The sequence below is a fragment of the Lactuca virosa genome, chromosome 6 (assembly GCF_052849685.1).
Source record: "Lactuca virosa cultivar CGN04683 chromosome 6, Lactuca_virosa_CGN04683_v6, whole genome shotgun sequence".
Classification (NCBI taxonomy): Eukaryota; Viridiplantae; Streptophyta; class Magnoliopsida; order Asterales; family Asteraceae; genus Lactuca; species Lactuca virosa.
In genome coordinates, this window is record NC_136431.1 from 203,043,112 (window position 1) to 203,056,197 (window position 13,086).

The following is a 13,086-nucleotide window of genomic DNA, read 5'->3' on the forward strand; positions in this document are numbered from 1 at the left end:
GTTGTTATACTGTAGTGATCTGTTAGCTCGGTATCATGGTATGTAGGATGTTGTTATGTTATAGTGCACTGTTGGATCTATATGTTATCTGTACTTACTGGTTATCATCTGGTGGAGTGCCCTAGGGACTGTCTGTGGTCACGTAGGATAGTCTGAGAACTCTTGATCTAAGCTTTCTTGCATGTTTATTGTTTGGTTGTGGCTCTAGATTAGGATCATCTGTTCGGGTGGCCATCTCACCTCTGGCTTTATGGTTACACATGTCATGGAGGTTAGCTGGTAGCAGGACTGTATGTGGTGAGAGGACTAGTAGGCGGTAGTGAGTGTATGGTTGTTGTTTGTCTGTGTTATGTGCCTACTTGATCCTTGTTTGTTTACATGTCGACATATGGTAGTGGTGGGTTGAGGCGGCCCTGCTTTGTGCTGTAGGACAAGATACCCGATGCGGTCCGGTTGTAAGCCGACGACACAAAGGCTCTGGTAAAGCAGTTGGGTTGAGGCGGCAGGCCAACAAACCCTGGGGTATTCCATCCCGAGGATGACTGGACCCGTTGTATTTTGGCATTCCAACTTGGGGTATTCCATCCCGAGGATGAATGGACCCGTTGTATTTTGCCATTCCAACCTGGGGTATTCCACCTAGGATGACTGGACCCGTAGGTTGACTAGGCCTGGGGTATTCCAACCCGATGGTTGAGTGGACCTGATGCATGCTTGTATGTTTATCGTATGGGGTATTTTGGGGGAAACTCACTAAGCTTCATGCTTACCCAATTGTTTATGGTTTCAGGTATCATCGGTAATTGAATGAAGGCGTAGGCGGGACTGTACACAGTCATCAACAACATTGAGGATTCTGCATTTTCTATGATAATCTGATTTTTAATAAATGTAATTTGGAATAAACGGTTTTCTTAACAATGGATTTATAAATTGGGAAGTTTTACCTTAATAAAAAAAATTGGTTGTGAAAATGGGACATTACACCACCCTAATTTTCTTTATACAACCAACAAAACCACCATGAAAACCGCACCATCACAAACACATAAAGAATACATACACTATTCTTTGTTCTCTTGCACACCTGCAATCGGTTTTTGAAATTATAAGAAGGGGAAGGGAGAAAACCTGCATGAAAGAACTAAAAGCAAACCCTTTTTGTCGGTTCCTTGGAAATCCTCTGATTATCGAGTTCTTGTTTACTTATATTCTTCGATTGGAGCCCCTGTTTACGTGCAATTTCAGATTCACAGTAGAGGATTCGATTTATGTTCTTACTACCAAGACACACACACACACATAGAGAGAGAGGGATCAAATCAAGAAAGAAGGGGAATGATAACCTATGATTGAGCATAGAATAAGGGGGTAGAGATTTATAAAATTATGGTTAATGTATTTGAGAAGAAGAAATCAAGTGAAAGAAAAGTGGATTCTAGTGGATAGACATGTGTCGACCGCGTCACACTGACTGGACAACCACATCTTCTGTAATTGATTGTGTGGCATAGTGGACATGTTATTCCATATTAGAAGGATGAAATAAACTGGTCAACGTCCACATTATGCCCCTACAAAACCAAAAAAATAATTTGAAGGGCCATTTAAACTAATTCGAGAAAGTTTGTTACCGAACAATGACATCAACCCTAAAAACCAATTTGGACATTTCATCACACATGAGATTCATAACAGAAAACTAAAATTATTAAAATAAAATATATTGAGTATATTCTATAAAAATAAGTGAAACACAAATTTGAAAGGAGATTAAACTATCGAAGTATAAAAATATGGGTTATACCTACAAATAGGGGTATCAACCATTCAATAGAAACTTCATTCCTCTAAAAGGAGAAACATCAACAACAATAGGTTAGAAGAAACCAATGACTTGTGCAAGAAAGAGTAACACACGACAAGATTAATAAGATTTTGCTCACATTGGTTTTCTAGAATGTTAGGATTTTCATCATAATTTTCTCTTCCTTTTGTGAAAAAAATTTATAAGATGATATACAAAATTGATTATAAGTGTTTATAATTTATACTATTACAAACTTACAGTCGCCTCGTCTTATGTCGCGACTCTTCGGTTTCCCTTTTTTGATTAGCAACCACTTCTCACTCTTAAGTTACCAACTATGCTAAAGATCTTACGATTTTAAGATCCTACAAGCCAAAAACGATTCGATCTCACCAGGATCTATATGAAGCAAGATCTGTAACATCCATAAAAATCATGCCAAAATTTTAATTTTTAAAACATTTAGAAACCAACAGTTGTTACAAATTTGTTTTCAAAATAGTTCTATATCAGAGTTTCCCAGAAACAAAATCATAAAAAGTGAGGAGTTGTACGATCACGCCTTTGCCTTCCCGCAATCATCCGAGGTACCTGAAACCAAAACTGAAACTGTAAGCCCGAAGCTTAGTGGGTTCCCCCCCCCCTCAAAATACCCATACGCACATCAACATACATATAACACAAACAACATACTATGGGTCCAATCAACCATCGGGTCGGAATACCCCAGGCCCTCAACCATCGGGTTGGAATGCCAATAATATATAGGTCCAGTCATCCTCGGGATGAAATACCCCAGGCCCACAACCATCGGGTTGGAATGCCCTCATACTACGAGCCCAATCATCCTCGGGATGGAATACTCACGGCCCACAACCTTCGGGTTGGAATGCCTAGGTCTATTGGCTCTCGCACAAAGGAGAGGAACCTCAACCACCAATCAACATGTGCACATATATAAGATAATCACATAACAATCTATAGACATACAAACCGATCTAACCGATCATACTAGCATAACATCATCCTATCTACCAGGATACTGATCTACAAATCATAACATCATAATACCATCCTATCAACCAGGACCCTAATCTAATAGCTCATACTAGCATAACATATCAGAGTAACAATCAAAAAGGGTCGGCCTTGGTGCCTTAGACCCTTGAGCATAGTGAAGAAACTCACCTCACAACTGTCGAACTGAAGTGATAAGCTCAAACTCTCGAACCACAGCCACGTACTCCACCACCTATATTTGCCATGAGACCACTCCCATAAATTCCCAATTTACTAAAATACCCACAGAAGTCAAACTAGTCAACCCTTGGTCAAAGTCAAAGTCAACGGTCAAAGTCAACAGTCCATGTTGACCCAACTCGTCGAGTGCAGCTAGCAACTCGTCGAGTTCCTTAAGGGTTCAGAAGGTCATAAATCCCTCACTGACTCTGCGAGTTCACTACCAACTCGTCGAGTCTATGCGTGATCAGAAGTCGAGGAAACCCTAAGTGGCTCGTCGAGTCATCCTACTGACTCGCCGAGTTCATGCAGAAATCTTCAAGGCTAATCTTCATCGGACTCGCCGAGTTGCCCATGCAACTCGTCGAGTCTCTTCAATCCTTTCCCATTCATTTGCTTATAAGCCACCCCAAAGCTCCATATTGTAGATCTGAGTTCCTAGAGCATACTTTCTACGTAAAGTTGCAAGGTGCTAATGGCCAAAATCAAGCTAAAGGAGAGGTTCTAAGTGAAGACAAGGCATTATCTTGCTAAAGGTTGAACCTTTATGACCATAAGAACCAAGATGAGTCTAGATCTAAAGTTGCAACTTCAGATCTGTTCAATACCCAAAATGAAACACCAAACAAGCCAAAATGGCCCTAATCTTTAACATAAAGAGATCTAGAAGGAGGAAAGTCAAGGTAACGACTTGTTACCTTAAAGTGATGCAAAAATGAAGTAGATTTCAGATCCCTCAACTGTTCCTTGCTCAAAGCTTCTTGATCTCCAAGCTCCTCTCACCAAGATCCACCTTCCAAGCTTAAAACACACAAATATAGGGAGAAAACGCGATTTAGGGTTTCTGGACTCAAAGGGGGATGTAAGGGAGGCTAATGATCCTTTAAATAGGGTGCAAAACCCCAGAAATTAGGGTTTCATCCTCCAGCTCCAACTCGTCGAGTCTGTCCTCCAACTCGTCGAGTTGGTCACTTAAAACCCGCGACCAAAACTGTGCCTACTCGACGAGTCAGGGCGTCCAACTCGTCAAGTCAACCTTTCAATTGGAAATGTAAGACTGAGAAGTTTATACCTGAGAGTCGGGGTGTTACAGATACGATCTTGCGACACACAAAACGATCTTAGTTAAGATCCCGTTCTTGACAACCTTGGTTTAATGGATTACCGTGGCTGAAATAAAATGTACATATCTACATGAGCTATAAAAAATATGATGCCCTAGGCATCGCCGCTTTGGTCGCCCTCTCCTTGGGCCGACCCTGGTGTTCCCCTATGGGATCGCTGCTCCACCTCGCCACTCGCACATCATAAGGAATGACCATAACACTGCATAATCTTCCTATATAAGCAAATTACACTAGCCATACACCGTACATGTAACGTCCCAAAACCCATAACCAATTTTTTTTATATTAAATAAACATCAGCCAAATGTGTTTATCAAAACCATAAGGAAATCATAGTGTATCAGAAATCATCCAAAATACATCAGAGTCAAGAAAGAGGAAAATCATGGTGTGTGTGATGCAATCATCTCGAGCTCTTCCCCTTTGAATCGGAAGTACCTTAAACTTAAATTGAAAACCATAAGCATAGATCTTAGTGAGTTCCACAAAATACCCTATACCATACATAAAATGGGCCTTGCCCAACAACCATCGGGCTCCGCCTGGAACAGATCCGTCAGTAACATGCGATAGGCCCCACCCAATACACTCATCAGGCCTTACCTTGCATCGGGCCTGGCCCGGTATACATACAAACACATACAACACATACAAGAGTCACAGAGACAACTAGCATACAATTAATAATAATTCATGGGCTAGCATTGGTGCCTTCGACACATCAAGCACTAAGAGGAGACTTACATCTCAGTCTGAACAAATAGTTGAATAGGTCTCGGCTCCGAATATCAACTCTACCCGTCACCTATTCCTCAAATAGCGACCAATCTCAAATAGAACTTAAAATAATCGAAATACCCTTAGGTCAAACTTGGTCAAAGTCAAAAAGTCAAATTAGTCAACTTAGCTTGAGAACGCATAGCGTCCAGAATGCATGGTGTTCCTGGGGAACGCATAGCGTTCTCCAGATGTTCCCCTTTTCTTCCATTAAGAGCTTAATCCTTAAGCTCTTTTGCTCAAATTCCAGATCTAGCCCTAAACTAACGTCCTTAACCATAAAGTTTCCAACTTTATGGTCTTGCATGGCCATTAAGTGCCTACACACAAAACCCTAACTACTTAACCCATTAAGACCTTGCAACTCATGCATGGAAGGAAACTATTAATCAAGATCACATTTTATGCTTCTAAATGCTCCAAAATGTCTGAAAGGACAGCTTATATGGATTAGAGTAATCCATACTCATAATACCAAGCTTAAGGGACCAAAAGAACACCATTTCATGGCTAAAAAAGATCTAATCAACTCTTAACCAAGTTCATAGTTTTTTACCTCCAAATGATGCCAAAAGATGATGTGATTCTGGATCCAAAGTGTTATACTCCTTCAAGATGATCTTCTCTTTTTCCTCTCTCCTTCAAGGTTACCAAAACACACACAAAATGCTCAAGAATGCTCTAAAATGGATTAGGGTTTGTTTGGGGACGAAATGGGGCTGGGGGCTGATGAAAGGAAGAAGACTTGGGACTTAAGGATGCTTAAATAGGGTCCAAACCCTAAAAATTAGGGTTTTGGTCAAGACCGAGAACGCATAGCGTCCAGAATGGACACATAGCGTCCCCAACGCCATGCGTTCATAACGGACACATAGCGTCCAACCGACTATGCATTATTCTTCAAATGCTACAAGGGACCCATTTTGCCAACATTTCTCATAACAAGGGTATACAAGGAATACCTGGAAAACAAGGTGTTACAGCTCTCCCCCACTTGAACTAGACTTCGTCCTCGAAGTCCGTTGCTGTGAACAGCTCAGGGTAATGCTCTCCCATCTCTGCCTCGGGCTCCCAAGTCAATTCAGAACCCTTTCTATGTTACCATTGGACCTTGACTAAAGATACCACCTTATTGCGCAAGGTCTTCGTCTTCTTTAGGGATGAGCGTGGGACGGAACCGGTACCGACCCGTACCGTTCCCGATTTCCCGAAAACCAAATTTGGTCGAAAGTCAATCCCGAGTACCGAACCGAATTAACATCACCGGTACCGGTACCGGGAATGGTACTGGTTTTCGGTACTAGAACCGGTATCGGCGGTACCGATTCCCGAATTTCATGTATTTGTAGTACCAAGTACCGTCCCATATTTTTAAACTCGGTACGGTTCGGTATCGATTCCGGTACGGTACCGGTACGGGATCGGGATTTGGGAAAAAGAGCTCATCCCTAGTCTTCTTATCCAAGATCACCACTACTCTCTCAACATAATTCAGGCGATCATCAACCTGAATATCGTCCAAAGAAATAACCATGGAATAATCGGCCACACACTTTCGAAGCTGAGAAACATGGAAAGTGTTGTGGATTTGGCTGAGCTCATCAGGTAAATCTAGTCGGTATGCAACCTTGCCTAACCGGGCGGTAATCCTGAAGGGACCGATAAATCGGGGGCCCAGCTTGCCCCACTTCCGAACGGATGAAACCTTTCCAAGGTGACACCTTCAGAAGCACCAAGTCCCCTCCTGAATCTCGAGGTCTGAACGTCGCCGGTCTGCATAACTCTTCTGTCGGCTTTGCGTGACTCGCAACATGTCGTGCACCTGCTGAATCAATTCAGTAGTCTTGATGAAACATCCCAAAAATACAGTCCAAAAATTTCATTTTAAATCATTAAGAAAACCATAGTTATCAAACATCATATAAAAATCATAAGTCGTGTATCTCAAAATATCATAAACATCTGTCAAATATATCAGAGTATAAACATCCCAGGCTAAACAAATGGTGTGTGCACTGCAATCAACCCGAGCTCTTCCCCTTGCTACCGGAAGTACCTGAAACCAAAACTGAAAACTGTAAGCACGAAGCTTAGCGAGTCTCCCCAAACTACCACATACCATACACATAATCACATAACATAAACATATAAACATTCATCGGGCCCCGCCCGACATCGAACCGAAATCCGGAAACATATAACGTAAACATATAAGCATTCATCGGGCTTACACCGACATCGGACCGAAGTTTGGAACATATAAAACAAGCACATGCAAGAATCACAAAGATATCAAGCATACAAACATTCCTCGGGCTTCCCCGGCATCGGACCGAAGTCCGGAAACATATAAACCTACATCAGGCTATCCCCGACATCGGACCTAAGCCCGGAACATACTAGCATACTATACGGGCCGACATTGGTGCCTTCGACCCGTTCATACAGGAGGAAACTCACCTCGCAAAGCTGAGTGCTGAATCTCTCGGTAAGGAATCTCTAGTGGCTGCTCCAACGACTCCCCGACAATCATTATCACAACAGCACTTAGTCAAAATCCATAATCCTTCTTAGGGTAAAATGACCATTTTACCCCCTGGTCTAATTTGGACCATATCCTAGGCTCAATTCCATCTAATCTTTCCAAGCCCACTAATGGCCCACTAAAGGCCCACTAATGGCCCTTCCCTTAAGCCCAACTCCTCAAATGGGCCTTCCCTTAAGCCCAAACATGTCCTTGGCCCATTAGCTGACTTTTGATGGCCCATTAAGGCCCAATAGTTGATAAGTCCAAAGATTGGCCCAATCCGAGGCCCAAAAGACGTAAAGCCCAAAGCCTGAGAGTACGTTGGGCGTACTCCTCTGTACGCTAAGCGTACAGGCTGTATGGCGTGTACATTGCGCGTACTGGCTTGTACGCCCAACGTACTACCCTGTTAAGCCATATTCTTCAAAACTGCTTAATCCCTTAAGACCTTATGTCTAAATTACAGATCTAAGTCCATTAACATGTCTTAACTCATAAAGTCGATTACTTGGTGGCTTGCAACCCACAAAATGGACCCAAACTAGGAATATAACAACTAACTTCCATGGAAATGACTAGAACGCATGCATGGTCACAAAAGGACCTTAAAGATCGAAACTTTACTGACATAGGGACACATTTAGCACTAAAGGTGGCAACCTTAAGCCTAGAAACGAAGTTGAATCATAAAAATCCATTCTTGGGACCTAAGGAGGTATAAAACTCCATTAACATAGATCTAAACATTCATGAGGCAAGTTGAAAGCTTTATACCTCCAGTGAGCGCCAGATGGTGATGTAATCTCGGATCCTTGAGCTCAAGATACTCAAGTTCTTCTTCTCCAACTTCTCCTTTCTTCTTTCAAGCTTCTAAACACCACCAAGAACTTCACAAAGCCAAAAACACACAAGGATGAAGGATGAAAGGCTATCTAGGGTTTTTGAGGTTGAGAGGCTGGTAAGGAGGCTAGGGTTTGAGTCACAATGTTGTATTTATATGGCTTAAACCCTAAGAATTAGGGTTTTGAATCTGCATGCGCACGATGCACGTACTCCTTGGTACGCTGCGCGTACGTGCATGAAACCCCCACATCCAATGTTGCACTACGCCCCGCGTATGCCAAGCTTACACCCAACATACGTCTTCGGGTATCCCAATCTTATCGGCCCACTTGCTAAGGTACAACTCAATAATCCACTTATCTATTTCATAGTCCAATAATAAATAATAAGTATTTTAAAATAAATAATACCTCAAGTGACGGATGTTACACTTGAGTACCACCCAATACTCCCCATGATCCGATGCCTGACCTCCCCCGAATAAACTAGAGTCATGCACCTCCTCTCATACAACATCTCAAACGGTGGTCGGTAAATACTGGCATGATAACTGTTGTTGTAGGAGAACTCGACCAGTGGAAGGTAAGTATCCCAACTCCCCCCAAAATATAACACGCATTCCCGAAGCATATCTTCGAGCATCTGAATTGTCTACTCGCTCTGACCGTCGGTCTTGGGGTGGTATGCTGTTCTAAAATGCAACTGAGTACCCAACTCCTCATGAAAATTCCTCCAAAACTTGGAGGTGAAACGAACATTCCGGTCCGAAACTACCGAAACTGGCACCTCGTGCCGAACCACCACCTCCTGAATGTAGATGTCAACTAACTTCTCAGCAGATATACTCTCGACAATCAATATGAAATGTGCACTATTGGTCAATTTATCAACAATGAACCAAATAGAATCAACTCCACGTGTCATCCTTGTCAGCTTTGTGATGACATCCATGGTAATCTCTTCTCATTTCCACATGGGAATGGGTAATGGTTGCGTCTTGCCATGGGGTCTCTAATCTTCGTCCTTGACTTTCCTGCAGATCAAGCACCGCTCTACAAACCACGCTATTTCCCTCTTCATACAGGGCCACCAATAACTCAACTTTAGATCCCGAAACATCTTCGTGGACCCTGGATGAATCAAAAACTTTGACTTATGATCCTCTTCTAGAACTGTCTGTCTCACCCCAACAGTAGTCGGAACCTAAACTCTACCACACTGAGTCAACAACCCCTGACCGTCTCTGACAAATAAAGGATTATGTCCCTGATTCGCTCTGCCTTCCAATTCTACATTTTCAATCCCTCTACATGAGCCTTCTTGATCAAATCCTATAAGGGCTAAGTAATAACCATCCTCAAGAAAATATCATTGATAAGTGTACTCACTGCCTTACGGCTTAAAGCATCGGCCACCACATTGGCCTTCCCAGGGTGGTTCAGGATCTCGTAATCATAGTCCTTTACCACGTCTAACCATCTCCGTTGCCGCATATTCAAATTCGGCTAGTCCATCAGATACCTCAAACTCTTGTGGTCAGTGTAGATAGTACACATAACCCCATAAAGAGAGTATCTCTAAGTATTGAGGTAAAAAACCACAGCCCCCAACTCCAAATCATGCGTAGTGTAATTTGCCTCATGAGGCTTCAGCTGCCTCGAAGCGTAAGTAATCAAATGACCCATTTGCATGAGAACAACTCCCAATCCCGAAATAAAGGCGTCACAATAAGCCACAAAATCATCCATACCCTCGGGAAGCATGAGAATCGGGGCCTCGCACAATCTCTGCCTCAACGTCTCAAAAGCCAACTGCTGATCAGACCCCCACCGAGAAGTAACATTCTTCTTTGTCAAACGGGTCAAAGGCACTACAATCTTGGAGAAGTCCTGGATAATCTCCGATAATATCCTGCGATACCTAAGAAGCTCCAAATCTTAGATGGAGTTCTCGAAACCTCCCATCGCATCACGACCTTGATCTTGGCCGGGTCAACCAATATACCCTTTTGGTTGACGATGTCCCCCAAGAACTGCACCTCTCACAACCAAAACTCGTAGTTGGAGAATTTGGTATATAACATCTCCATCCTCAGGGTCTCCAACATCTCTCGCAAGTGCTCCTCGTGTTGCTCCTTGGTCTTGGAGTAGACCAGAATATCATCTATGAATATTATCAGTGACCGATCCAGCATCGGCCTGCAAACCCAGTTCATGAGATCCATGAACGCTGCCAGTGCATTGGTGAGCCCGAATGGCATCACTACGAACCCATAATTACCATAACAAGTCCTGTAAGCTGTCTTCTGCACATCATCATCCCTGACCCTCATCTGATGGTACCCTGATCGCAAATCAATCTTGGAAAACCAAGATGCACCTTGAAGCTGGTCAAATAAGTCGTCAATCCTCAAGAGTGGGTAACGGTTCTTTACTGTTAGCTTATTCAACTCTTGTTTGTCAATGCACCTCATGTGTGAACCATCCTTCTTCTTCACAAACATGATCGGTGCTCCCCAAGGTGAGCTACTCGGTCAAATAAATTCCTTGTCTAGAAGCTCCTGAAGCTGTGTAGATAACTCTTGCATCTCTGGTGGTGCCTAGTGATACGGTGGCTTGGCTATTGGAGCCGCTCCAGGAATCAGATCAATCTGAAACTCGACTTTCCTATCGGGAGGCACTCCTGGTAACTCATCTGGAAACACATCGGGGAACTCCCGAACAATGGGTACCTCACTCAACGACGTCGTGCTCATGGGGGAGCTTTATTAGGGCGAGGGGGGTTGTGGCCCCCAGATTTTTTTGGTTAGAAATGGCCCCTATACTTTAACTTTATACATATTAGGGCGAGGGGGGTTGTGGCCCCCCTGATTTTTTGGTTATAAATGGCCCCTATACTTTAACTTTATACATATTAGGCCCAAAAATATAAAATTTTGGTTGTGCCCCCTACTCACCAATTTTTATACATATTATCCCCCCTCCCCCTAAATCAAATGTTGAAGCTCCGCCCCTGGTTGTGCTCTCAACTCGAGTATCTGCCACATAACCCAGGAACCTAGAACAACCCTGCTACAAATATCTCCTGGCCCTCACAACTGAATAGAGAGCTGGCCCATACGAAGCTCTCTTGCCAGGAATAACCAGTTCTCCCCCACTTAGCGTTCGAACTCTCACTAGCTGGCGCTCACAATCAATCATGGCCCTATTGGGGCCCAACCAATCCATCCAGATGATAACCTTCGATCCTCGTAGAGGGATCGGCACCAAATCAATCGAGTACCTCTCGCTGGACAGGTTCAGGACACACCCACGATGAATCCTCGAAGCACTCACAGAATGATCATCATCAATCTCGACTTCCAACTGGTAATCCAAAATCCCGGGAGCATCACTAAACTTCTTGCTAAGCGCAAGAGATACAAAGGATCAGGTAGCTTTCGAATCAAAAAATACATGAGTGGTTATACCATTGACCAAAAAGGTCCCTATACAAGATCAAATATAACCTAAGCATAAATAAGGAAAGCAATAAAAGATATGAATAAGTCACATACCAGTAACCACAACTGGTGTCACACAAGCCTCCTCGACTGTCAACTGAAATGCCCTGCTCCTAACAATAGGCACCTCAGCCTTGCCCTGCCGACCATCTGTAATCCTCAAGGTTGTTAGAGCGGGTGTTGCGACCGGTCCCATCGATGCTAAACTTGGGCAGTTGGAATTCTTATGACCCCTTTAATTGCAATGGAAGCAAATCAAATCAGATACCTGGGTGGTGATGGTGTAGCAGTGCAATCCCTGCTGAAGTGACCCGTCCTTCCGCACTTGAAACAGCCAAAACCACCCACTTGCACGCCTCATCGCGCATCTTTCCGCACTTGCCACAATGGCCCCGGCCCTGCTGATCTCTCGATCTCGAGTCAAAAACCTTGGACTTCTTGCCCGAACCCTTAGAACTCTGAACCTGATTCGACTTCCTCTTCTTCTCCATCTCCATGTCAATCTCCCTCTCTCTGGCTCGCACCACCATATCATACAGTGTCTTGCAGTTGGATCTGCTCACAAACTGTCTGATATCGCCCCTCAACATCTCATGATATCTCGCCTTTTTCATCTCCTCGCCCGCCTCATAATGCGGAACCAACAATGCCCTCTCTCAGAACATAGCAGTGATCTCTGCCACCGTCTCATTAGTTTGGCGAAGGTCCTGAAACTCCCTCGCCAACTGTTAGACCTCAATCACCGATACAAACTCAACCTGAAACCTCGTCACGAAATCCTCCCAAGTCATCGACTCAACCACTTTGCCTCCCAACGCATGTCCAACCTCCTCCTACTAGTCTGGAGCTCTGTCTTTCAGAAGACATGATGCAGGTCTGCCCTTTTCCCTCTTAGGGAAACAACTAGTACGGAAGGCGCTCGTGACATCCGCTAACCAACGCCTGCTTGCAATCGGGTCCTTCTTCCAGAAGAACTCCGGAGCCCCACATGCCCGAAACTCACGAAAAGTCAAAGTGCGAGCTCCCATCATCGCCACCATCTCAGAACAAAAAGCGACCAAGCGCTCATCCAGAATCTCCATCATACCCTCCTTGATCGTACCGAAGATCACATGAGTTTGCTCAAGAATGTTGTGGCTAATCTATGATGAAATGAATTCCCACATCTGATCGTCCATAATCCCAGCCCCAAAGCCCGAACCTAAACCATTACCGGCACCAGAACCGGTGTTGGTACCCATGTCGATACCATAATTTCCTC